General features: G+C 40.3%; 1 long non-coding RNA gene across 1 annotated transcript; it reads left to right on the forward strand.

The window, feature by feature from the left end:
• The first annotated feature begins 2499 nt into the window (after positions 1–2499).
• Positions 2500–8963, forward strand: LOC140197358 (uncharacterized). The gene is made up of 3 exons (XR_011885927.1): positions 2500–2532; positions 8577–8827; positions 8925–8963. It is a non-coding gene; the product is annotated as an uncharacterized lncRNA (long non-coding RNA).
• The last annotated feature ends 289 nt before the right edge of the window (positions 8964–9252 follow it).

Consider the following 9252-nt stretch of genomic DNA (forward strand, 5'->3'; position numbering starts at 1 on the left):
GGCTACCTTTCCCTCCCCTCATCTCTTAATTCGGACAAGAGCCCACAAACCCCTGCCCAGACCTTCCATGTCAGTCCTGAAGAAGGGTCTCAGCCCAGAGTGTCAACTGTTTACTTTTTTTCCATTGATGCTACCTGAACTGCTAAGTTCCCCCAGCACTTGTGTGTATACAGTTTAAGGTCACTTTTTATATATATATAAAAAGGCTATTACAGTATCATTCAGTGATCCCAGCAAATTTGCAGGAAACAGATCCAGGTAACTTTTTATGGGATAGTAACCAAAAGAACCTGAAGCTTAAAGGGAGCATGCGAACAGAAGCACTGGTGAGGAATGGGGAGCACAGCAACAGGATGTAAGTGAGTAGATAGGGAACGTGGGAAGTGGAGCTGGGGCAAGTAGAAAGCAGAAACATCAGCTGGTGAGTCAGAGGCTGATCCATTTGGATTTTTGAATGGTCTATTGAAAATTTACTGTACTGTTATATTATTTTCATTGTTATGAGAATTGTATACTATTTAAGAACATTGCAAGTCCTTCCCTGGATACAGCAGGGTTCTGTTCCGATGAAACAATCTGCAGATTGGAAATACGGCCTTGAACTGAGTTCCCACATTGCAGAAAATACAAGCGGCCCAAAATAGCTGGTAATCCACTCCACTGATCTCCCAATCATATGTACGGGTTATATATACAGTAAGTCGGGAGTTCATAAGCTGCTGAGGACTGTATGCAGTACTGTGATGGTGTGCAGTTGCTGTGGTGTAGTATGAAAACTGGTGCCACAATATCTCCATTTTACTGAGCAACAATGTAGGTATATGCGAATTTAGTTTCTAATACAGGATCTGAATCACTGGTGTTCACAGAAAGAATATTACAGCACTACATGGTGTGGGACTGAATGATTTGTTTCTACCCTATATGACTATATAAGTCTATAGTTTTGCATATGAGACCACATGTACATTGACAGCTTCGGAATAAAGGATCATTTGGTGCAAAAGGTGTAGCAAAATCAAAATCCCATTTAGAAATAAGGTAACAGCACATAGAGGAACTGTGCATCATCCCAATATGGTGTTTGAAAACTTAGATCTATTATCTGGTTTCTGCACACATTTTCTTCTTCCAACTCTATTTATTTATTTCGGCCCTTGTGCTGCCCAGCAATTCCCCGATTTCATCTGAGCCTAATCACGGGACAACTTACAATGACCAGTTAACCTACCAACCAGTACATCCTTGGACTGTGGGAGGAATCAGGAGTACCCGGAGGAAACCCATGTGGTCAGGAGGAGAGTGTACAAACCCTTTACAGGCAGCCGTGTGAATTGATCTTGGGTTGACTACAGTGTAATGCATTGTGCTAACGACTACACTACCATGCCAGACCTATTCAAATTTCAGAACTCCAACTCCATGATTTCAGCATATTTTTCTTTTTATTATTTTGGAAGTTACGAATTTTTAAGTTACAGGTAGGAGGGATGGGTTGAAGTCTGTCTTTTGATTTATGCACAGTGATTCTTTTAAATGAGTGGTGGATTAAGTTTTTCTCACAGCTAAATCATTGTTCAGTCTCTGCAAGGAAAATTGGAAGGCGGATGAAGCCTCTGAAGTTGTTAGCACTTCCTGCTTATTCTGTTCCCTCTGGCAGAAATAAACTACAATCCCTAATGCCCTGAATAATGTGGTGGGATTCTCCCTAGAAGTGTGTATGTCACTGTGAGTCACTATAAAATCAGAGTAATTGCAGACTTAAATATCATAAGTCAGTGTATGTAATCAGGGCACATGCTGGAGCCTCTAAAGTTATCGTCTTGCCAAGTTCTCCTTGTGTATCAAATTCCTTGTGTTACTTTTTCTGATGAATTCAAGCGCGCAACTCAAATTTAAAATTCAGGCATTAAATGTTACATGAACGCAAAGTTCTGGAATGCCGAACAGGCTGATCAATATCGGTACAACAAATGATGTCAGTTAGATTTGGCTTTGAACAAAAGCTACCATGCATTTTTAATCTTTACTGATTAAATACAAGATTTCCAACTTTTACGTGCCTGTGTTACAATGCAGAATACGTTATTTAGGGAGTATTAGAAAGGGTATGTTTAGTGACCACATTCATCCTGTGTCTGAGATGAGGTTTCCACTTCATATAATCTTTAAAATGCACTAGTGCGTTTCAAATCTTCCAGCGGAAACATGATAATCAAAAGTTTGTGAGATCAGCAGTAAGATATGTTTTTAAAATTGTTTTGAACTGGCTTACTTACATACAATACATCTGTTATAGAGTGCGTGGCTTGCATTGCATCATCTACATTCCTGAAATAGAAGATAGCAGAACACAAGATGGTAACAATTTCAAAAGATTACATCAATGCTTCCACAGTACAAGTGTACTTTTGCCACTGTAATTATATTGTTTGCACAATTAGTCATGGCCTTAATACACACATTGCGATATTAATCAGAAAATATTTAACAGGTAACCGTAGTCCTTTGCCACTGTTCTCTCCAAGTAAGGTAAATCTGTTTTTTTTAGGCTCTAGATGGGTATAATGCTGAATGGGTGTTGGTCAACACAGATTTGGTCTGTTGTCTTATTTCCGTGTAGATAGATGAAGCACTTAACTGCAAATCTTAACCTCAAATAGTCTAACTGTTTGAGATGTTGCCTGTAAGCAACTAGTTTTGAGATGCAATACAAATATAATCACCTAATTTCTCCTCTGGAATCCTGAATTCATTCAGGATTTTGTTGTAGAAGAAATGATAACCCATGTATAAGTGATGCTCAGTTCTATTGATTTCATAGAAACTACTTAAGCTGATTGGGATGATTTCCAGTATAGTTACGATCTTTGTAATTATCAGCTGTGACTTAGTATATTGTTAACTTGCTTTTATATACTCAAATGCTTAAGCATAAAAATCTAAGCTGAGACTGTAGACCAGTAGTAAGGAGATGCTGCACAGCTGGAGATGTTGAGACTTTAAATCAAGCTCTTGTCTGCTCTAAGGATAGTTCCACCAACTCTTCAGAACATTGGTGGCATCCAGAATATCACAATCCACCTGATTGATATCCCACTTAGCAGTCTAAACCATAGACAGAGTGGCTACAATATGTTTTATTTATAAAATGCACTGGAGTAACTTGTCTAATGTTACCCTGAAAGCATTTCACAAAGCTCGTAACCTCTACTATCAACTGGGGCAAGGAAGGCTAGCGCAGGCAGGGCCTTCAGGATGCACACCATCCTGCCTTAAAAATCTATCACCATACCTTCATCATCTTCGGGTCTAAATCTTGGTACTCAGCCTCAACAGAACCATGAGCCTACATTCAGAGAAGTACTGCAATATACAAGAAGGTCTTTCACCAAGACCTTTTCAAGGACAGTTAGAGGAATTAAACACTGACCTAGCCATAACTTCCATATCCTGAAGCACTGAGATCTGTTACTTTGTTCATCATGGACATCATGGACAGCAGTATATTCATGAGTAACTCATCACCTGCAGTTAATTAATACACAGTGTAATGACTAATTCTTCAAAAATATTTTAGTCACACCTAAGTAGTTACTCTCAGGGATCATAAATTTTACCATGAAATTGCCTTTCAAAACTAAGATGTATATTTCCTCAGTTCCTTAAATAAAAGTGGATTTTTTAAAAAATCAAATAAAGTAACATAGATCTGAATACAGCAAACATTATTTTTAAAACAAAATCAGGTGAAAATACTTGCCCAAGATTAAGGCATTAGTTTCTAAAAGGTTTTTGAAAATGTGAATTGGTTCTTAAATTTTCCAAACATTATGGTCCAGCATGACAAGGGGAGTGGTAAGACCCTAAAAATTTTATAATCTTTCCCTCAATGTCAGCAAAACAAAAGAGATGATCATTTCAGTACATGTGACAGTAATAATGTGACTTAGCTGCAACATTGAATCCTGTCATCTGCAGAAATTCTCTGATGAATCAGCAATTGTTGGGTGTATAAAGGGAGGACGAGGGGGATGAATACAGGGCCCTGGTGAAGGTCTTTGTCAGACAGTGCAAGCTGAATTATAGTAACAGACTAAGACAACTACTCTGCTCCAAAGAGCGCTATATGCGAACATTCTTATCTTCAGCCATTAGGCTCTATAATAATTCAACCTATGGCCGGGGAGGTGATGACCCCCTACTGTTAGACTGTTTGAGGTACTTATTTTCTATTCTTCCTTACTTCTTTTTTATGTATATTTGTGTATCTGTGCACTTATAATGCTACTGTGACATTGTAATTTACTTTGGGATCAATAGAGTATCGACCTGTTTATTTATCTATCTAATCAACCAATTACCAATTACTCATTGCCAATTCTGTCTATTACTCTGCTTCATTACAGTACTCCGCAATTTTACTATATAAAGCAATCTTTTTTGCAGGAGAACTTTCTGGATGTTTTATTGTTTTTTATGGACTTTCAGTAACAAATGTGTTTTATTTTTTATGAAACTTCTGATCTCACAGCAAATGTATACTAATTCTACATAATCTTGTTAACTCTCATTCACTAATATCACCAAATATTTCAGCATTAAGCAATTTTCACAAAGATTTAACTTGGGGCAACGCTCAGTGGATAAAAACAATAAGTTCCTTAAAGGGGAACTGTTGTTACAATATCAAACAAGAGAAAATCTGCATATTCTAGAAATCCAAGCAACACACACAAAATGCTGGAAGAACTCAGCAAGCCAGACAGCACTGATGGAAAAGAATGCTGTCAACGTTTTGGGCCGGGACCCTTAATCAGTTATCATGAAGGGTCTCAACCCAAAATACTGACTGTACTCTTTTCCATAGATACTGCCTGGCCTTCTGAGTTCCTCCAACATTTTGTGTGTGTTGTTACAATATTATCATTCTTGGGTCAGTACAGAGAGAATTATTAAGTACAGTTTCAAGTCCAGTAAATGACTTTGTACAGAATGACTGTTGAAAGAGCAGATAGCAACTTCAGTATAAACGGTTGCGATTCGAGGGGAAGTAAACTGGTTCAGGAAATATTTGTAAATGTTGATAGTAAAACAGGATCTAACTACTTCATATATGTAGTAATGGCAAAGAGGGGGGAATATGATTTGATAAATGACAATTTTGACAAAGCTCTTCCTAACTGTAAAACAATTTCACAAGGTACCCCAAACCACACTGTTATCACCTTCAAACAATGACAGAATCCCGCTTAATTCTCTGCCTTCTCTGAATTCTAGTGTATGGCACGATAGGAAAGTGTAACCACGTGCCTATCAGTTCTTGCAAATATGTCGTGGTTTGTGGTTTAATTTTCAACATACTTCTTATAGTCAGGCTAAGGAAGTTAGTCCCAAAGTTCTCAGTTACAACTGCAGTTATGTTTATGTTGGTGATTCAGTAATTCATTCACACAAATTGTACCCAACATAAGCATCAAATGTCATCTATCAAAGTGTTTTTTTAAACGTATTTGTTTTTCCAGAGCCTGGGCATCATTGATAAGGCCAACATGCATTGCCCATGAGATGCTGTGATAAGTCTTTTACTTGAACCATTGTGGTCCCTCTGCTGAAGTTGCTACCTGGCAAGGAATTCCAGGATTTAAGCCCAGCAACAATGAAGGATTAATGATATATTTCCAAGTCAGGACAGCTGGCAACTTTTAAGAGAACTAACAGGTTTTGGTGCTCCCCTACAGCTCTAGCCCTGTACTTCTTGATAGTAGAGTCATAGGTACAGGAAATGCTGATAGGGTAGACTAAGTGAGGAACTACTTTGGCAACTATTATGTACTGGAGGTGGAGGGAGTGAATATTTACCAATGGTGGATGGGTATAAATCGAACTGTTTTGTCCTGGATGACATTACGCTTCTTGACAGTAATTGGTCTGCACTCATCCAGACAAGTGGGATGTTTTCCATCACACTTTTGACTTGTGTTGGCAATATATAAAGTGTGTGTTGTTCGGAGTCATTCACTGCAGGATACCCAGCTTATGACCTACTCTTGAACCCCAATATTTATCCTGAAGGGCCAGCTGAGTGCTTGGTCAGTGATGTTGATGGCAGTGGACTCTGCAGCGGTTAAAAGGCAAGTGGTTAGATTCTCTTTTGTTGAAAATAGCCAATGCTTGTCACTTTCATGACCCAAATTCTACTTGCCAATCATCAGACCATCCTTACTTGTTGTCTAAGCTCTTGCTGCACACAGGGATGGACTGCTTCTTTTGTCAAGGAGTTACAAATAAAATTGAAAATTGTGCAACCATCATCAATCTTCCCCCTTTCTGACTCATGATGGATGGATGGTCATTTGTGAAGTAGCTGAAGATGGCTTGGTCTAAGGCACAGACCTAAGGATCTTCTCCAATGAGTGAGGCTGACATCTGACAACCACAATCATCTCCTTCTATAATTCCAACCATCAGAGTATTTACCCTTAATGCCCATTTTACCAGGTCACCTTGACTGCACACACGTGGCAGGCTGTGTTTGTGTGGTAGTTGTTCATAATACACCTGACCTTGAACTAAAACTGTAGATTTTGAAGCCCTGATTTCTGGTTACACTTGCTTATTGACTGAAATTGCATTAGAAAATACACAGAATTTGGAAGTCAATTGACTTAATATCTAGGAAAATGTTCCAAACTTTTGCTCACCATATTCATCCTGCCAAGAGTGGTGAACCTCTGAAATTCTCTATCTCAGAGTTTTGGAGGCAGGATAATTGGGGCCACTTAAGAAAGAAGTAGATGCATTTTTAAAAGGTCAGGGAATTGAAGACATTTGAGAACTGGCAGAGAAATGGAGATAATGCATAGGGCAGATTGTTGTTGATCAAATTGAATGGTGGACAGGTTTGAGGGGTGAAGTGATCCCTATTTTCTCATGATCTTATTTACTTAAGTCAAGTCAAGTCACCTTTTATTGTCATTTCAACCATAACTGCTGGTACAGTACACAGTGAAAATGAGACAACGTTTTTCAGGACCATGGTGCTACATGAACAATACAAAAACTACACTGAACTACATAAAACAACATAAAACTACACTAGACTTCAGATCTATGGAGGACTGCATAAAATGCACAAAACAGTGCAGGCATTACAATAAATAATAAACAAGACAATAGGCACAGTAGAGGGCAGTAGGTTGGCGTTCAGTCCAGGCTCTGGGTATTGAGGAGTCTGATGGCTTGGGGGAAGAAACTGTTACATAGTCTGGTCATGAGAGCCCGAATACTTCGGTGCCTTTTGCCAGATGGCAGGAGGGAGAAGAGTTTATATGAGGGGTGTGTGGGGTCCTTTATAATGCTGTTGGCTTTACGGGTGCAGCGTGTGGTGTAAATGTCTGTAATGTTGGGAAGAGACACCCCGATGATCTTCTCCGCTGACCTCACAATCAGCTGCAGGGTCTTGTGATCCGAGATGGTGCAATTTCCGAACCAGGCAGTGATGCAGCTGCTCAGGATGCTCTCAACACAATCTCTGTAGAATGTGGTGAGGATGGGGGGTGGGAGATGGACTTTTCTCAGCCTGCTGGGCTTTCTTTGCTATGGAGCTGGTGTTGAGGGACCAGGTGAGATTCTCCGCCAGGTAAACACCAAGAAATTTGGTGCTCTTAACGATCTCTACGGAGGAGTCGTCGATGGTTAGCGGAGAGTGGTTGTTCTGTGTCCTCCTGAAGTCAACAACAATCTCTTTTGTTTTGTTCACATTCAGAGACAGGTTGTTGGCTCTGCACCAGTCCGTTAGCCGCTGCACCTCCTCTCTGTATGCTGACTCATCGTTCTTGCTGATGAGACCAACCACGGTCATGTCATCAGCGAACTTGATGGTGTGGTTCGAGCTGTGTGTTGCAGCACAGTCATGGGTCAGCAGAGTGAACAGCAGTGGACTGAGCACACAGCTCTGGGGGGCTCCAGTGCTCAGTGTGATGGTGTTGGAGATGCTGCGTCCAATCCAGACTAACTTCATGTATTTATATGACACATTCTTAACTTGAATCGTGTTTTAGCAACTTTCCTGCACCTTAACATTCTTTCTACTATCATACTATCAACAGACCTGTATAGCAGCATAGTGTTGGAGTTACAAGATGACAGGCAGAAATTTGTACCACTAAGTGGAAATAAGAGTTCAAAACAACATACACAAAATGCTGAGGAACTCAGCAGGTCAGGCAGCTTCTATGGAAATGAATAGACAGTCAATGCTTCGGGCCCAGACCCTTCTGCAGGAGTGAAAAGGAAGGGGGAAGGCATCAGAATAAAAAAGTGGGGGACGGGAAGGAGGCTGGTTGGAAGGTGATAGGTGGAGCCAGGCAGGTGGGAAAGGCAAAGGACTGGAGAAGAAGGAATCTGATAGGAAAGGAGAGTGGACCAGAGGAGAAAGGGAATTAGGAGCTGACCCAGAGCGGAAATAATAGGCAGTTGAGATGAAGTAAAAGGCCAGAGTGGGAAATAGAAGATGAGGGGAGGGGGAGGCAATTTATTTTACCGAATGGAGAAATTGATATTCATACCATCAGGTTGAAGGCTACCCAGACGGAATACAACGTGTCGTCCCTTCAACCTGAGGGTGGCCTCCTCCTGTGCCGACATGTCAGAATGGCATTGGGAATCAGAATTAAAATGTTTGACCATCGAGAACTACCGCTTTTGGCAGAGGGAGCAGAGGTGCTCGATGAATTGTTCCCCCAAATTACAGCCGGTCTCACCAATGTAAAGGAGGTCACATCGGGGGCACCAGACACAATAGACGACCCCAGCAGATTTGCAGGTGAGTTCATATCTCTCCTGGGCTGTTGAAGTAAGTGAATTTCAATTACATCTGTTATTAAAAACTAATATCAGGAATGGTAATTATTGCGTTTCAGTGTCATCGGGAACGGATTATTGAAATATTTCAGGGGAGGAAATCTGGTCAGAAATCAGAGTATGATTTCTGACCAGTCCCATCAATGCAATTGACTCTGAGCTGCTTTCTCAATGTGGTAAGTAGTATGATTGCTTATACAGGTTGTATATCAATGTGGACCAAGCATTAATCCTTCTGGTAAACAATCAGTCACAGCCACAACTGACCTGCTTAATTGTATTGGTGATCTTCTCTATTGCTATTTCCTCAATCCATACTGATATCTGAGCCCAAAGAGCACAGCCTCTTATGTGCTCTCTACTGAAATGCTTATGCTCAGTCCAAAT

This window comes from Mobula birostris, chromosome 5 (genome assembly GCF_030028105.1).
Source record: "Mobula birostris isolate sMobBir1 chromosome 5, sMobBir1.hap1, whole genome shotgun sequence".
Classification (NCBI taxonomy): Eukaryota; Metazoa; Chordata; class Chondrichthyes; order Myliobatiformes; family Myliobatidae; genus Mobula; species Mobula birostris.